Source organism: Lagenorhynchus albirostris, chromosome 12, assembly GCF_949774975.1.
Source record: "Lagenorhynchus albirostris chromosome 12, mLagAlb1.1, whole genome shotgun sequence".
Lineage (NCBI taxonomy): Eukaryota > Metazoa > Chordata > Mammalia > Artiodactyla > Delphinidae > Lagenorhynchus > Lagenorhynchus albirostris.
Genome location: NC_083106.1, coordinates 51,855,951 through 51,874,488, shown reverse-complemented (window position 1 = coordinate 51,874,488; position 18,538 = coordinate 51,855,951).

The window sequence follows — 18,538 nt, the reverse complement described above, 5'->3', positions numbered from 1 at the left end:
TAGATATTAGAGCTTATTTCTGGATCAGCTATCCGCATCAGGATGTCTGAGTGCCAGCTTGTGCACTTGCTGCTTTTGCTTTGAGTCCTTTATTTATTTCTGATGCCAGGATATTTGTTTTTCTTTCTTCGCTCTCTCTCTTTAGCTCAGCTATGAATTTTAATTTAGTAAATTTTTTCTCACATTTCTGTGTTTATAGTGAAAGGGTGTCAACCTTTGATTAGCCTCTCAGTGATCTTTCTAGGCAGAATTGTGACCCCTGTTTCAGAGTGGACAGCAAATGAACTCATAAATTCAGTGGGAAGTAAAGAGCACATCACAGTTCTTCTGTAGTTTACATCAAGTAATTTTAGTATTGGCATCTGTGTGTGTGACTTCACCAACCTCTAGCAAAGGAGAATTCTACCACTTTTGCCAGAATATGTAGTTTCATTTCTAGCATTTCAAGAAGGACCCATTTTTCCTCATTGACAGCTTTAGCACCAGAGTCAGAAAAACAAGTACCTAAAACCTCAGGCATTCCACTCTTAGCATGGGTAAGTAGAAAGGTCAGGTTTAATAATATTGTCTTTTGACCAAATGTGCAGACTGTGGACTTGCTGATGCCCTGTTCTGCCAGAAAAACAAGACCTCAGGGCAACACCCACTGCTTGAGTTTTGATTGATTACATCATGGTATGCAAAGACACCCAAACTGAAGTTGCTGTGGTATTACATGAAGTCATAGTATTTAAGAACTATATTTTTCCAAATGGCTGTTATCCTGATTCACTTTACTTTTAATATGTATGTGACTGTAGATTCAAAGAGGGCTTGAAATCATTGTTTCAGAAATTGCCTCAAATAAGAAACATCAGGTTAGAGTTTAGGAGCTGAAAGGGTTAGGTACTTTTAATGAGCTCCATTCAGTTCATGGCCTGCGACACAATCCTTCTATAATCCCCGGCTTTAGTCCGCTCATCTCTGATAAAGGAGAGGGTGTGATCAAGGAACACAGAGTGCAGAAGTCAGCTTTAAGCCCAGAATGAGGTGGTTTGGGGTCAGTGGAAGGCTATTTTCATACCTGCCTCTATGAAAACAGTGGGGCGTATCACCACCCACTCCCTGACCACTGAGTGATAATCTTCACATTTGAAATATTTCTAATGAAGAATTAACTAGGGATAAATTGTAATACTCACCCACTCCCTGTATAATTCCAGGAAATCCTATGTTTTTACCCTTTGCTATTGTAAATGCAGGAATTTGAGCTGCTGTATCTCTGCATCAATGGAGCCTTTGGGTGTTGACTGTCTCTAAATCAAATTTATAGGGCCTACATTCTCTAGCAATTAGTGTCATCATGAAATGTACCCTAGTTTATGAGTAAGTGCCAAAAAGACCAAGTCTCATTGTGCTGTCATACAAATTGTCTTTCATTTTTTTCCTCAGGAAGTTATGAAGTACAATATATATATTGAACCCTTGCCCATCTTCCCTACTTTCAAGGATCTCAGGTCTAGTAGACAGGAGTATACTAAGCAAAGGGAACAGAATAATAACAACAAAAATTCAACAAACAACAACCAATGAATTCAGAAGCCATTTCAGCAATCGATGGCAAAAAATCTGTCTCCTATAAAATATACAGAAGTGTGTTCTTTTTTTAATTGAAGTGTAGTTGACTTACAATATTGTGTTAGTTCAGGTACAGAGCTTATTGATTCAATTACTATTTTTTCTGATATATTCCATTATAGGTTATTATAAGATATTGAATATAATTCCTTGTGCTATACAGTAAATCCTTGTTGCTTATTTATGTATAATAGTTTGTATCTATTAATTTCGTACTCCTAATTTGCCCCTCCCCTTCTTTGGTAACCACAACTTTGTTTTCTATGTCTGCGAGTCTGTTTCTGTTTTGTGTATAGATGAATTTGCATTATTTTTTACACTCCACATATAGATGATATCATACAGTATGTCTTTCTCTGTCTGACTTACTTCACTAAGTATAATATTCTCTAGGTCCATCCATGTTGTGGCAAATGACAATACTTCACTCTTTTATATGGCTGAGTAATATTCCATTGTGTGTGTGTGTGTGTGTGTGTGTGTGTGTGTATGTATATATATATGTATCTCACAACTTCTTAAGCCAATCATCCGTAGATGGGCACTTGGGTTGTTTCCATATCTTGGCTACTGTAAATAATGCTACTGTGAACATTGGGGTGCATGTATCTTTTTGAATTAGTGTTTTCATTTTTTCTGGATATATACCCAAGAGTGGGATTGCGGGATCATACAGTAGCTCTATTTTTAGTTTCTTAAGGAACCTCCATGCTGTTTTCCATAGTGATCATGCTAATTTACATCCCTACCAGCAATGTACAAGGGTTCCCTTTTCTCCATACCCTCTCCAGTCTTTATTATTTGTAGACTTCTTGGTGATAGCCATTCTGACATGTGTGAGGTGATACCTCATTGTGGTTTTGATTTACATTTCTCTAATAATTAGTGATGCTGAGCGTCTTTTCATGTGCCTATTGGCCATCTGTATGTCTTCTTTGGAAAAATTTCTGTTTAGGTCCTCTGCCCATTTTTTGATTGGGTTGTTTGTTTTTCAGTATTGAGTTGTATGAGTTGTTTGTGTATTTTGAATATTAACCCCTTGTTGGTTGCATCATTTGCAAATATTTTCTCCCAGTCCATAGGTTGTCTTTTCATTTTCTTTATGGTTTCCTTTGCTGTGCAAAAGCTTTTAAGTTTGATTAGGTCGATTTGTTTATTTTTACTTTTATTTCTTTTGGATCAGGAGGCTGATCTAAGAAAACATTGCTGTGATTTATGTCTGAGAATGTTTTTGCCTAGGTTCTCTTCTAGGGATTTTATGGTATCATGTTTTATATTTAGGTCGTTAAACAATTTTATTTTTGTATATGGTATGAGGAAATGTTTTGATTTCATTGATTTACATGTAGCTGTCCAGCTTTCCCAGCACCACTTGTTGAAGAGACTGTCTTTTCTTCATTGTACATTCTTGCCTCTTTTGTCATAGATTAATTGACCATAGGTGGGTGAGTTTATTTCTTTGCTCTCTTTTCTGTTCCATTGATCTATATGTCTGTTTGTGTGCCAGTATCACACTGTTTTGATTACTGTAGCTTTGTAGTATAGTCTGTAAGGATTGCTTTGACAATTCTGGGTCTTTTGTGATTCCGTATAAATTTGAGGATTATTCTAGTTCTGTGAAAAGTGTCATGGGTATTTTGATAGGGATTGCATTAAATTTGTAGATTGCTTTGAGTAGTATGGCCATTTTAATAACATTAATTCTTCCAATCCAAGATTATGGGATATCTTTCCATCTCTTTGAACCATCTTTAATTTCCTTCATCAGTGTTTTATAGTTTTCTGAGTATAGGTCTTTTAGCTCCTTAGTTAAATTTATTCCTAGTTATTTTATTCTTTTTGATGCAGTTGTAAATGGGATTGTTTTCTTCATTTCTCTTTCTGATAGTTCATTGTTAGTGTATAGAAATGCAACAGATTTCTTTAAACTAATTTTGTATCCTGCAACCTTGCTGAATTCATTTATTAGTTGTAATAGTTTTTGGATGGAGACTTTAGGGTTCCCTATGTAGAGTATCATGTCATCTGCAAACAGTGACAGTTTTACCTTTTCCCTTACAATCTGCATACCTTTTATTTCTTTATCTTGTCTGATTGCTGTGGCTAGGACTTCCAATACTATGTTAAATAGAGCAGTGAGGGTGGGCACCCTTGTCTTGTTCCTGAATTAAACAGGAAGGCTTTTATCTTTATACCACTGAGTGTGATTTTGGCTGTGGGTTTGTCATAAATGGTCTTTATTATGTTGAGCTATGTTCTTTCTATACCCACTTTGGTGAGAGTTTTTATCATTAATGAATGTTGAATTTTGTCAGATGCCTTTTCTGTGTCTGTTGAGATGGTCATGTGATTTTTGTCTTTTCTTTTGTTAATGTGGTCTATCACATTGATGATTTGCATATGTTGAACCATCCCTGTGATCCTGGAATGAATCCAACTTGATCATGGTGTATGATCCTTTTTATGTATTGTTGGATTTGGTTTGCTAATATTTTGTTGAGAATTTTTGCATCTATATTCATCAAAGATATTAGCCTGTGTCTTTATTTTTTTGTAGTGTCTTTCTCTGGTTCTGGTATCAGGGTGATGGTGGCCTCATAGAATGAATTTGGGAATATTCCCTCCTCTTCAGTCTTTTGGAATAGTTTGAGAAGGATAGGTATTAGCTCTTTTTGTATGTTTGGTAGAATTCCCCAGTGAAGCCGTCTGGTCCTGGACTTTTTTTGCAGGGAGTTTTTTTTGCTTGTTTTTTTTTTTAACTACAGATTTTCTCTATGAGTGATCAGTCTGTTCAAATTATCTGTTTCTTCTTGACTCGGTTTTGGCAGGCTGCATGTTTCTGGAAAGTTGTCCATTTCTTCTAGGTTGTCCAATTTGTTTATAGTTATTCTCTTATGATTTTTTATATTTCTGTGGTATTGGTTGTTATTTCTCTTCTTTCATTCTTATTTTGTTTATTTGGGTCCTCTCTCCTTTATTCCTGGTGAGCCTGGCTAGAAGTTTGTTAATTTTGTTTATCTTTTCAAAAAATCAACTCTTGGTCTCATGGATCTTTTCTATTCTCTAATCTCTATTTTATTTATTTCCTCTCTGATCTTTATTATTTCCTTTGGAAGTGTGTTCTTTTGAACACTAAAATATTCAAAGTCTCTCTGGGGTGACCTTTTTTCTGACCTTTAAGCTATCCTCAAGTCTTATTTATTCATTTTCTTATCCTACTTCTCAGTTGCTCGAATGTTATTTCAGAGTGCTACCTCTTCTATGAAATCTTCTTGGTTTCCTTCAAGCAAAATTGACCCCCTTCCTTCTTTTTGTCATATCTTCTAAATCCTTCTGTCACAATGCTTTCTTGCATTTGTTTGTTTACATGCCTGTTTCTCTCCACCAGAACATCAGCTTCTTAAAGGCTAGTGTCATCCTTTGTCCCTAGTGCCTAGCATGATATGTGGCACATAATACATCTCCCATAGAGATTTGTTGAGTGAATAAATGAAGACTAGATTAGTCTTAGTGTTTTTTACCGAGATTCTATCAAGAACAATAGTGCACTTTTCTATTAAACCTTTCCAGTGAGGAAGTTTGCCCAGAGAGCCAGTTTATTTTCCATAGTAGAAGCACCGACAAATATATAGAATACTTTAAATACTTTAAAATACCAAATTTAATTCCACCTTGAGTCTGTGCATTTAAAAAATAACTGAAGAAGCGTGGTGAGTCACCTTGCCACTTCTTGTCAAAGCCTCTTCACCTCAGAAAAACCTTTTGGTCAGCACTTTGATAATTGAGTATGTAGAAAATCCTGACATGAGTCAATAGATCAAACACTGTAGACAGTTTTTGCAATAAGCTTAAAAGGAATTTCTTTTTCATCCTTTAATTGTCTAAATTACAATTTGTCTCATACTTTAGTTTACCCTTCTAACTTTCTAGACCAAAAAATAACTCACTACTATCTTACAACTTACTTGGTGCCCTTGTTGCACCTCAATCATTAAATATCAAGAACTTAAAAAGTTACATTCATGTTTCTGTTAGACAGTTTTGAACTTGTTGAGAGCAGCCATTTGAACAACTTTTTGGATGTGTAATATAGAGATGGTAAAACCTTTAAAAACTCTGTGCACCCAGGGAAGTAAGCTTTAAATATTCTCTTATTGTTTAGAAAGAGATTTTTCTGTGTGATAACTTTAGTTTGGGTTTTCCAGATCTGTTCTTTAAGATGCAATATTAAACATATTGCCTCCACATATAAAAACAGACATTGCCAAATCTTACTTGAGGCAGTGCCCTTTTTCTTTCATTTTTTATATTAGTGAAATTATGTTTGTGTTTTCTCCATCTCTTATTTCACTTTATTGGACCCTAGAAATGGATGGAAAAAATATTCCAGAAGGATAGGAATGAAAACAGGTGCAACAGGAGGAGCAGTTGATCACAAGTGAGGGCAGAATATTTTCAGGTAGTCATGAAAAGATTTGCCTTGGTGTTGGAAGAAACTGAATGATTTATCGGAGCCCTTTAAGAGTGGACTCTTAAATATTTATTGGATACTTATAGAACATAGAATGAACCCCCGTAAGTGCCAGCCACTGTGCAAAGAACGAGAATAGAAATAGAAAGATGAATGTGATACACTTCATGCCTACATGGACCTCATAATCTAGTGGTACAGACAGACACTGACCAACTATCTATAATGTCATAAGAAAATTACGACACCCACAGCGTTTATGAGGACATAGAGGAGGGTGATCAGTTCTTTGAGGGAAAGTCAAAGGTTTCACAAAGGAGGCACATGAGCTAAATCTTAAAGTAGGAGCTAGGTAGAGGAGGGCTAGGGGAAGAGCATTTTAAGCAAAGAGAAGGTGAGTAGAGCTACAAAAGTGCCTGGTGCTTCGGGAAACTGTCTTGCTAGCTAGTTGAGGTATTGATCAGTGACCCAGTGCTATGCTCTCACTGAGGCAGTGCCCGCAGGCACTACCTTTTCTTCTCCAAGTTCCTAGATTATCTAATGATCTTCTGGTCATAACTGAGTTTTCAGGTAAAAAGAGGTATGAAGGATTTTTTTCTTGATATTAACTCTAAAATTGTGACGATTCTCTGAACCTCTTTTCAACATGCAGAGCAAATAATAGAGTTGGATTCATTTGTAACAAATAACTCTTAAGAAAGAACTGGTGAATGCTTTGGACTTTACTTGTATTTTGTGTGTGTTATCTACCACGGAGAGAGTTTTACCTTCATTTTGCTTTTTAAAATTTTTATTATGTTTAATTTCTAAATTTCTTTTTCATTTTGCTTTTTTTTAATAGGAAATTAGATTCTGAGAATTTTTCAGTCATATTTTCTATCACTAGTAATATCATTCTCTTGTCTTGTGAATGAGTCTTTGACACTCGCTCAGGATCATTCAGTGAATGATGGGGCCATGTCAGGGGAAGTGACCGTGAGGAAATGACACCCGAGCCCTTTGTCTGTGGCCTGAAAAAGGAATGAGCATTAGATCGTTAGCTCAACGGTATGTGGGCTCGGGGTGCTGGGCCAGGGGTAGAGAGTGAGGGCGGCGTACTGAGCAGACCCACCGGTGGCGAGGAGCATGCTGCATTCAGACCTGCATTGTAAGCTCTGTGGGGGCAGGGAGCTGGTCCGGGCTAGCTCGTGCACCTAGAACGTCGTCTGACATGTGGCAGGTTCCTAACCAAACAACCTGTTGAAGGAGGAATTGAAAAGATCCCTTTGTGGCTGGGACACAGAGAACAAGGGGTTGCATGGAATGATGTGATTCTGAGAGAAAGACAGAGCTCTACAAGGCCTTGTGTCCATGTTAAAGATAAGGGGCTTTGTCCTCGGCAGTGGAACACCAGTAAAGGATCTTAAGCATGACTGGATTTGCTCTGCAGTATAAAGCCAGTGCTTTCCAACTCTTTGATGGTGACCAATAGTGAGAAACACATTTTACATTAAAACCCGGTAAAACATACATACACATAACTGAAATAATGTTTATGAACAATGCTTATCCTTACTAAGTGTGACGTGCTCCATTATTTTCTGTTCTATTTGGTATTTTTAAAAAGTAGTGGTCGAAACCAATATGACTCATGGGTCGTAAGTACGCTTTGAAATGGATTTGATTCTGTGGGGAATAAAATCTCTACTGATGGAGGCTCTCTGCATAAAATTATAGGCACCATCAACTTTAGGTGATCTAAGAAAGGTCAAAACCTGATAGCTTAAAAACAATAGGCAAAGCAGAAATCTGGAGAGATGCTAGTTCCAGGGGAATGTATAACAGCTGTCAAGTGTGGGAAAGATTTTAGGAGTTATAGAATCCAGATGGAAAGTCTGCCATAGAGAAAACCTGCTTCAGGGCACAGGGGAGTACTATCAGAGGGGACTAATGCCCAGATTTCTCCCCTATCTGTGATCTTTCCATGGTTCCCTTCAGCCTTGCCTGTCAGTGCTTTTTCACAGTGATCTGAGGCGCGGAGGCTTGCTGATCTTATCACCATTTCATACATCTGGATACTGAAGCCTAGGGAGGTCATGTGACTTGCCGCAAGGCTACAAGGCTACATGGCTACTGAGAGGATACAGCAGAGCTGGGTTCCAGGCCTCCTTATCACTGGTCGGGCGATCTTTGCATCATACTGCACTGTTTCATACATACGTGTGGAAAAAGAACTAGGCTTATAAAGTGACGGTGCTACGTTTTGACAGGTCTACATTTCTGTGCTAGAACTATGAGTTCTGCTGCTAATACTATTTAATCAATTTGGTATTAAAAATGAAGATTGAGGTGTATGAACCGCTTCTTCAGAAATCTAGGAACATAATCGTTAATCTGTGTCGTAAAAAGAATGATTATATCTGAACATCCAAATCTCAGTCACATAATATCTTCATTGATATTTTGGCAGAAAGAGTGGGAGAGTAAATCAAGAAATGTATTCATCATAAAAATGCTAATGGTTGAAAACCCCTGGGAGATTGATTTTAATCTTAAGAACTGGGTAAAAAGATGAAAGGTAAAATGTGGTTAATAAGTAACGTATATAAATTAGAAAGCATTTGTGATGTTGACTTGAGGTAGTAAAATCAGTTTGAATTACGTTTTCTGCTGAGCTTCTAGAGGAAATTGGCTTTTTGAACTATCACAGAGCACTTTGGGCCATAAAATGTTCTGAAAAAAAATTTTGTAACCATGTATGGTGACAGGATGTTAACTAGACTTCTTGTGATGATCATTTAGCAATATGTACAAGTATCAAATCATTACATTTTATATTTGAAACTAATACAGTGCTGTACATAAATTATACCTCAATTTTAAAAAAAGAAAAAAAAATCATGTACACAGCAAAAAAAAAAAATCCAACTTGTATTGACCTACTTTTGACTGGGAAACGTTTCTGAGATGAGCTTGTCTGTAGCAGGGTTGATTTCTGTGGGCACCCCATGTGTGCCCTGGCCTGTGGGGTTACACCCAGGAGGCAGCCTAGCATCTGCCTACTGGTTTCACCAGGGTTCAACAGGTTTTTTTTGTTTTTTGTTTTTGTGGTACGCGGGCCTCTCACTGTTGTGGCCTCTCCCGTTGCGGAGCACAGGCTTCGGACGCACAGGCTCAGCGGCCATGGTTCACGGGCCCAGCCGCTCCGCGGCATGTGGGATCTTCCCGGACCGGGGCACGAACCCGTGTCCCCTGCATCAGCAGGCGGACTCTCAACCACTGCGCCACCAGGGAAGCCCAGAACTCAACAGTTTTAACGTTAGTTTAGTTTCTTGTCTGAGAGCTTCTGTCACCATATATTTGTATCTACATAGGCTTAAGGTCTTGGGTATAAATTTTTTTGAGTGATTTTTTTTTTACCCAGAGTTCTCTTTGCATCTTATTGCCAGGGCTGCAGGTGAATCTTCTTCTAGTCCTTCTTACAACTTCACCTTCCTCACATGAGGCATGATGCCCCCATGCCCGTCCTGGTACTGGCATTAAAGACCCAGCTCTAGGGAGTGGATTTTTGGCCCCAGTACGCCCCCTCCCCCTATGCCAGGCAGCTTCACACTGCTTTGCTGATGGTTTGAGTCTCCTCTTCTTTTTGGCACCATAAAATTCTCTTTCTTGCTTTTGAGTGTAAATTACATATTTTAAATATTTTATTATGTATCCAGATTTTCTTTGTGTTTGGAATGGCATCACCTGAAGTACTTCCTATTACTTTGAAGTCTGACTTTGTTAGAAAGAGAAGGTATCAATATGTTATTGCAGTATTGTTTTATCCCACACATGTGCAGGGTGGCATGGACTGTAGTGGATTGTTACTGTGGTTGTGTGGTCATCACTGCTACGTGAGCCTCGCCCTCATGATTAGGGAAATTGGTCTTTGTTTACTTTGTCCTAACAGAAGTTGGGAAATATTAAAGCAAAGAAAATATGACAAAGCTTATTCCCTCTTATTTTCACCTTCAACTCTGAACCTGATGCGGCTCCAGATTTCAGTGCTCTTTGTTCTCCCCAGTGAACTTAGCCAAACTTTTGGAGAAGTTGGCAATGTTCTCATTCCTTGTAGCGTCCAACTGAATGAAATTGCTGACACCTCTTGGTACGATCAGCTCCTGGTTTTGCTCCATCCTGTGTGTGCTCTTTCATCTGATAAGACTTTCTGGTTTGTGAGCCTCTTTTGGATACTACAAAGACTTCCATTGCCTTTGAAGTATCCAGAAAGTTTCAAAACTTACCTTTTTAAACAACACTTCAAATGGAAGTGAATCTTGACCTTCTGTGCTCTGGTGGAATTCCTTTGATGCATAGCAACACACTTAGTTTGCTCCTTTGGTGAAGAAGAAACTCCACAAGCTGTGCAGGCTCACTGACCGTCTGCACAGGCATGGATTGCCACCATGGGCCTGGCCAAAGAAAGCCTTGTCCGTTGCAGACTACTCCTCCAGAGCCAGAGTTGGGAATTTCTTCCCCTTTGAGAAGTTTTTACCAAGAACTGGAGCAGCATATCAAGTTTTTCTCTGTTCCACAGAGGGCCATTGGTTCTGGAAGACAAGTTGGAAATACTTCATTGACCTTCAGAAGTTTCACTTTCTTTTGACAGAGAGATAAGGAAAGTCCATTCTTGGAGCAAGTTTACAGGGAGCTGTAAATGTTTGTTTTGGCTTCACTTATACATTTTTAGCTTTGTCAGTCATGTGAACCTTGATATTCACAGCCCTGCAGGCAATGTTAAGGATGCTGCTCCTAGAGCAGAGGGAAACATGGGGAGATTAGCTGTGAGTTCTAAGCCATCCCTCTGGATGAAGAGTTCGGAGGCACACAATTATGTGGACTTTTCAGGACTAGAAGCAGGGTTGAGGCAGGCTTTCATCACTTTCTTTGTAGGCAAAGATCACCTGGAAACACTATCAATTACTTTCAAGAGTACTTTTTAGCCCACGTGACTTAAAAATTGGAAGTGGATTTATAATCTCTTCCTTTCTCATAGAACCAACATCAGCCACATAGCCCTGGCTGAAGATGATCTCATGGACTTGAGGACAAAAGAAAGAATGCAAATGAATTCCACTGGCAGAATTTTGAAGAAATCCTGACCTTTTTTCACATAAGTTTGACTTTAACCTGGCAAAGTGAGAGATGAGAGTTTTTTCTTTCCAGTTTTATTGAGATGTGATCAACATACAGTGAAAGCTCAGAGTCCACCTGGTTCTGCAGCCTTTATGAGTCCAGGTTTTCAGCTGTGATTGCCCTTAATATGCAAAGTTAAAATTGATAGAATGTCAAAGGCCATCTCATGGTTTTAGCTTCTTACTCAGGTTAAATAACATTAAGTATCTCATTAGGATGTTTCTTTATATTTTTTATATATAGTTAATTGTTCTTGGGAAATAGATATTACTTTTTTTCATAAAAAAATAGTAGGTGACATAATTCTGCATTAAAATGCTCTTTGAAAAATCTGTTTATATAAAAGTAATCCCCAGTGCTTTTTCTCCAGCTCTACTTTTAAGACTGGGCAGGGGAAGGAGTGATTGGAGGAAGAAGGGCAAAAATCTTCCACTTGGCTGGTAACATTTGACTCTCCTCTTTTGGCTCTGCATATGGCAGGTCTTCAAATGTTGGCTGTTTCTCTCTTGGTTCACTCTTGGGGTGATTTTATGGATTCCTTGGAAGCTTCAACAGGTGATTTGACCCTGCAGCATTCCCCGATACGGGCAGTGATGTGACTCTCCTCTTAGCATCCCTTTTCTGGCCTCTGCCCTGGAGTCCAGCCCACAGCCTCTCATTGTCTAGTTCCCTTTGCCAGAGCAGCAGGCCTCTTGGGGGGCCCAATTAAGATGACGCAAGTCTGGCAACTTTGCAGCACGGATCTCTTCCAAGAAAAACTCCTGCAAACTTACTGGAGACTCGTCCCTCTGCTGCCCCCTTTCTTGGTCTCACAGTTGAGAGTGACTCTAGTCCCTCAGCCTTCAGACTTCTCCTGGTAAGAAGCCAGCACTGACCTCTGTCCGTGGATGTCCCCAGACTCCAGGGCATACTGGTCAGACTCTCCCAAGAATGCTTCTACGGTGGACCCATGGCACCCCCAGGGCCAAATTCCATAGTGCAATGAACAGTATTGGGGGAAGTGCTGTCTTTCCTTCTTGCAGGCATTTCTAATTTCTATTTTTGATTTTCTTGGGGCTTCCCTCACTTGGTTTGCTGCAGTGGAGAGAAAAGTACTCTCTCTTCCCACCATGAGGGAAGGGAAAGACACCCAGGTGTAAGCTTTACTCTGATGGCGCTCTTAGGTCTCCCCTCAGATTTCTAGTCTTGTTTTATTTTAGCCTAAGGTAAAAGGCGGGGTAGGTACTTGCTAGACTGGTTCTGCTGTATTTTAGTCAGTCTGGCACAGGGTTTTCTGATACCTTTCTTCAGAATGTGTTGCCCATTGTTCTCAAATGTGGAGCTTCAGCTGAAATTTTGAGAACAAAAAGGAAAGTTGTAAATATTTGAATAAATGAATGTTTATCTCAGAGTGATTTAGAAAAGCAAAAAAACTGGAACCATCCTAAAAGTCCTTCAATCAAGGATTTAGTAAAAAAAAAAAAAAATTACGGTATTCGTTAAACACATTGTGTGTGTGTATGTTTTGGGACACAGAAGCTACTCATGGTACACTGTTAAGTAAATCAAATAAGAACAGTATGTATAGTCTAATCTCATTTTTGTTGAAAAAGATGTGTGTGCATGTGTGCGTGTGCATACGCAGTGAATAATCTTTATAATGTTTATCTCTGGCTGTGGCATTATGGGGATTTTAATTTCCAACTTGTTTCTGTGGTTTTTTTTCTTCCAGTTTTACTGAGATATAATTGACATACAGCACTATATAAGTTTAAGGTGTACAGCATAATTACTAGACTTAAATATATTGCAAAATGATTACCACAGTAAGTTTAGTTAACATCTATCATCTCATATAGAGAAAAAAAAAGAAGAAACAAAAGTGTATTTTTCTTTGTGATGAGAACTTTTAGGGTTTACTCTCTTAGCAACTTTCCTACATGCCATACAGCAGTGCTAACTATGGTCATCATGCTGTACATGACAGCCCTAGTACTTATTTATCGTGTAACTAGAAGTTTGTACCTTTTGACCACCTTCATTCAGTTCCCCTACCCCTACCCCCCAGCTTCTGAAAACCACAAATCTGATCGCTTCTTCTATGCGTTTTTTTGTTTTTTTTTTAATAAATTTGAGTTACTTTTTGATTTACACAATACTCCTTTTTTAAAAATTTTATTTATTTATTTTTGGCTGTGTTGGGTCTTTGTTGCTGCGCACGGGCTTTCTCTATTCGCAGCGAGCAGGGGCTACTCTTCATTGCAGTGTGCGGGCTTCTCATTGTGGTGGCTTCTCCTGTTGTGGAGCACGGGCTCTAGGTGTGCAGGCTCAGTAGTTGTGGCACGTGGGCTCAGTAGTTGTGGCTCGTGGGCTCTAGAGTGCAGGCTCAGTAGTTGTGGTGAACACGGGCTTAGTTGCTCCGCAGCATGTGGGATCTTCCCGGACCAGGGCTCGAACCCGTGTCCCCTGCATTGGCAGGAGGATTCTTAACCACTGTGGCATCAGGGAAGCCCCTTTGAATTTTTATTTATTTTTAAGATTCCACTTATACTGTGTTTCTTGAATTGTTTTCCTTTAAGCACGTTTTTCTTTAACAAACAGAAGAAAGCCATAGTGGAATTTACATTTTTTTAAAATTGATTTTTTTAATTTAAAAAAAAATATTTTAAAAGGAGGGCTAGAAATTGGCAGCTGAGATGTTGAAGAGTAAGGAAGAAAAAGTGGCAGCCAAGCTGAGACTAGGGTGAGTCAAGAGAGGCATCTAGGGTTTAAAACAGAGACGCTCGATCTCAGGGTCGAGCAAGTGGCCTGAGAGTGGGCACTTCTTTAGAGTTCACACCATAGATGCCTCTCTTGCTCACCCTAGTCCTAGCCCTGTGTGTCAGAAAGAAACCCAAGGAGCAAAATGTGGAAGATATTGCTCTGTTTGACCCTCAGACCACCACCCTAGACACAGGGCATGTATGTCTCCCAAAGTCTAAATCCTGTAAAGATAATCAAATGCTCTTACCTTTTTCTGCTGCTTTATCTTCCATCATTGGTATCTTCCATCAACGGAAGATGATACATTATCTGTTCTTTACCATTTACAACTCAAATTCAATTCTAAATTCCTTTTCCAAACTCCACTTTTGTTTCAGCCTGAACAGCCTCACCGTCAACTCACAGCTGTTTTCCAACCTGTTAACTGCCATCATGACAAGAGTTTGGCAATGACTTGGGTTCATAATTATGGAGTCAGTAGACATGACTCATCTACATTAAGCATAGTACCACGAGAAAGATAAAGAAATATAAGAATTAACATTAGCCCTTCCAAGTTTTAAAGTGACAAGCTAGTCATGCTGGGAAAGCTTAGCACAGAAACGTTACTCCACTAATTCAAAAGAGCCTCCAGCAAGCTCAACGCTGATTTATGATCAAAACTCCCAAGCCAGGAAAAAAAATCCTCCGAGTTGCAAATATAGCTGTTTTGAAATTTTTATTCCTTTCTGAATAGAGATTGAAGCTGTCCCTGAGGCCAGACCATACTGATTTAGATTTGTATCTGTAAAGCCACTGATCTAATAAACTTTGCTCTCTGATTTCCTCGGCAGTTCATCCTAAGTCTAGCAGATCAGAAACGTGTGCTTTTAGCATGTGTTTACAACAGGAGATGGGACCATATAGAAGTCCTCTCAGCCAGCTCAGACAGTACGCTGTAGTAATTTTGTACACTTCAATATGATTCCAAATATTAAAGGAAAGGTATGTTATATTCCGTGTACTCTGAGTGCAAAGAATCACATACTTTGGCACAAATTGCTGTCAAAAATGGTTACGTTTTTGGTAAAGTTACGTTTTTGGTAAGCTTCCATTTTTTAGTATATTCACTTATGGGGAAAGCCTCATTTGCTGATAATGCCAAGTACCGGAGAGGTGAGGGTAAGAGTAGGATGTGCCAACAGAGCAGTGAGGAGAGTGAGAACATGGACACGTGCAAAAAGGAGAGATCTCCAAGGAGGCTTCCTGGCCTTGTGGGGAGGCTTCAGAGGGGCTGGGGCTGTGCTGGAATGGAGGCAGAAAGCCCTCCCACCCGGAAAAACGGAGGGAGTCAACACATCCAGGAGAGAAGCAGTGACGGGGTCAGAGGCCAGGGAAGCCTGGGGATTTGGGAGGCTACAGTGGCAATGGAAAATAAGTCATATATCAGCATAATAATGCAGGGAGACTCATTACAGCTTAGCTGCTGACGGGATATGGGTAATGGGAGTGTAGAGGAGTAGAGAATGATTTCAGAATTTCACGTTTGGGCAATGAAGTTCCCCTTACCATATCCTGAACGGAACTTGATGTAAAGTCATTTTTGGCTGCAGGCGAGATGGGGTGGTGGAAACCATCCTTTTTATTATTGAAGTGTAATTGAATTGCAATTTTATATTATTTTTAGGTGTAAAACATAGTGGCTTGATATTTTTATACATTATGAAATGATCATCTTGAGAAGTCTAGTTGCCATCTGTCACCATACAAAGTTACTACAATAGTCCCTGTGCTGTACCTTACATCCCCATGACATTTATTTTATAACGGAAGTTTGTACCTCTTAATCCCCTTCACCTATTTCACTCATCCCCCCACGTCCCCTCCCTGGCAACCACTAGTTTATTCTCTGTATATACCATACTTTTCTACATGTAATCAGTTCCAGATGGTAGACGCCCATATGTGTGGATGTGTTTCTTGGGAGTTTGGGTCCCGATTGCCTTTAGGACCACTGGAGCTAAGCCTGAGAGAGTAGGGCCTCTAGCTTCCATGAGAGGCCCTTGAAAGCAGAGGGCTATGCGTCGGGTGTCATTTGGACCCCACCTTAGATATGACTCGGTATCTTGTCCTTCTAGTCTACGGACTAGGATCTCAAATTTCTCTTGGTTTCAGCTTCCTCTCTCACCTTCCTCCACCCCAGATTCAGCTTTCTTTCAGTGTTTTGGGCCTTGAGGTCAGCTTGCGGTCTTCTCTGAGCTCTTCTCATTAGAGTTGGTGACCCCCTCCTGGATCCTACTGTGGCCTATACATACGTACTTCCTTTATGGCCTGACAGCCCTTTTTGCACACAGTCTTGACATGTTTGTCTTCTCAGTAGCTGATAAACTCTTAACAGAAGAAAACATGGCTTTGAAGCTCTAGTGACTAGTGATTTCCTGGAACCAAAGAATCTCAGTAAATGCTAGTTCGTGTGTGTGTGTGTGTGTGTGTGTGTGTGTGTGTGTGTGTGTGTGTGTGTGTGTGTGTGTGTGTGTGTGTGTGTGTGTGTGTGTGTGTGTGTGTGTGTGTGTGTGTGTGTGTTGGGTTGGCCAAAAAATTCATTCTGGTTTTTCCATAACATCATATATATATATCCTTCGTTTATCCCTTAAAATATATTATGATTCCTTGAGAATGAATTCACCAGAATCTGGGATAACCCCTTATATTTCCCCATGATGTCTGATGTTTTTGATTTGGGGCAGGAGGGATCACTTTAGGATAGGAATTATTCTTTGTTTCTCTGGTACTGAACAGTCTGCTGTCTTCTCTCTGCTATTAGCTCATTTGTTAGAATACATAAGGTATTCAAATTAGAATAATATCTTACATTCATACATCACTCTATTAAGCGATTTCATAAACATTATTAGACTAATCAAATAACAAGGGCTTCCCTGGTGGCGCAGTGGTTAAGAATCCGCCTGCCAATGCAGGGAACATGGGTTCGAGCCCTGGTCCGGGAAGATCCCATGTGCCGCGGGGCAACTAAGCCCGAGCACCACAGCTACTGAGCCTGTGCTCTAGAGCCCGTGAGCCACAACTACTGAGCCCATGTGCCTAGAGCCCATGCTCTGCAACGAGAGAAGCCACCGCAATGAGAAGCCCACGCACCGCAATGAAGAGTAGCCCCTGCTCCCCGCAACTAGAGAAAGCCCACACACAGCAACGAAGACACAACACAGCCAAAAATAAATTAATTAATTAAAAAAAACCCCAACAAATCAGCCAAATGAATACCTTAACAAATGGACAATTAAAAAAAGATAAACTTCTGGACAATTAAACTACATACATACATTATAATTTTCCATGTGATTAGTTATTTCTCAAAAAAAAAATAAAAAGGTTAATGGGTGCAAATTATTCCATTGTGTCCAGAACTGATATATGGCAGATGCCCACCAGTAAAATATCCTAGTCAACTTCCATTTGGATTGATTGGGTGTCTGTTTTAATTAGTTGGCATCTATCTGGTTCTTAAATATTTTGAATATCATCCCTGATTGTATGAGTAGATTATGTCTACTTCAAGACTATGAAATACATTATAATATCTAAATCCAAATTCAAGTAAAACTATTTAAGACTTTTCTTATTTCAGTATAATACCCATTTCTTCTGTATCTAGGTATGGTATCACTGTTTTATGACTTGAGAAAATTGATTTCTCATATTTAATATTTTTAAGAAGCAGTTTGGTAGATTTTGTATTAATGTTTTCATGGTTTGGCCCTTAGTTAGCTATCCTGTCAACATTATTCTTATTAGTGTTTCAAACTGTATTTTTATGAATTTAAAATTGTAGTGCCCCTTTAAAAATAGTTTTCTTTTTTCCAAATAATCATACTCCTTTTCTCTTGCTACGCTGACCTATTTCATTTCTCCTCCATCCCACTCTCTCTCTCTCTTTTTTTTAATAAAATACTATGGAAACTTGGAATTCCATAGAGGAATCAATTCCTTGTTAAAAGAGCATGTTAAGTATTATTTGGGAAGTATCGGCAAATAAAACTCTTTAGGTGGTAGCATTGTCAAGAATCTAGTAGATAGATTTTTGTTTTGTTTTTTCAGGAATAAAAAGCACACATTTCAGTCCTTCTTCTGCAGTCTAACTTGGGACAATACATAAATGTTCTTATTTGCTACTTATTCCGTAATGTTCTTTATATAGACTACTGGGGATGATGAAAGATGGTCCCTTCCCTCAAGGAGTTCTTTTCAAGTAAATGGACAGAATCAACAGCTAGATAAGGATGTGGTGATGCTATCAACAATCGTGGAGATTAGGTGCCTAAAACCAGTGTGACTCACATTATCACCTTTTTCAGGAGCTTCATTTTAGAATAGTGATGTTGCTGTGGTAAAGTCGGAGAAGAGCAGGTACTTTTTAAAGTCCTTCAAAGGTGGATGGTGACTAGCATACTCTAAAGTGAATTGTCCTGTTGGTAAGTTCAACAGACTCTTGGAAGCAACCAGGACAACATTTGGTCACTTGCTGCCCTGATGTGGTTCTTGGTGTGTGGAAAA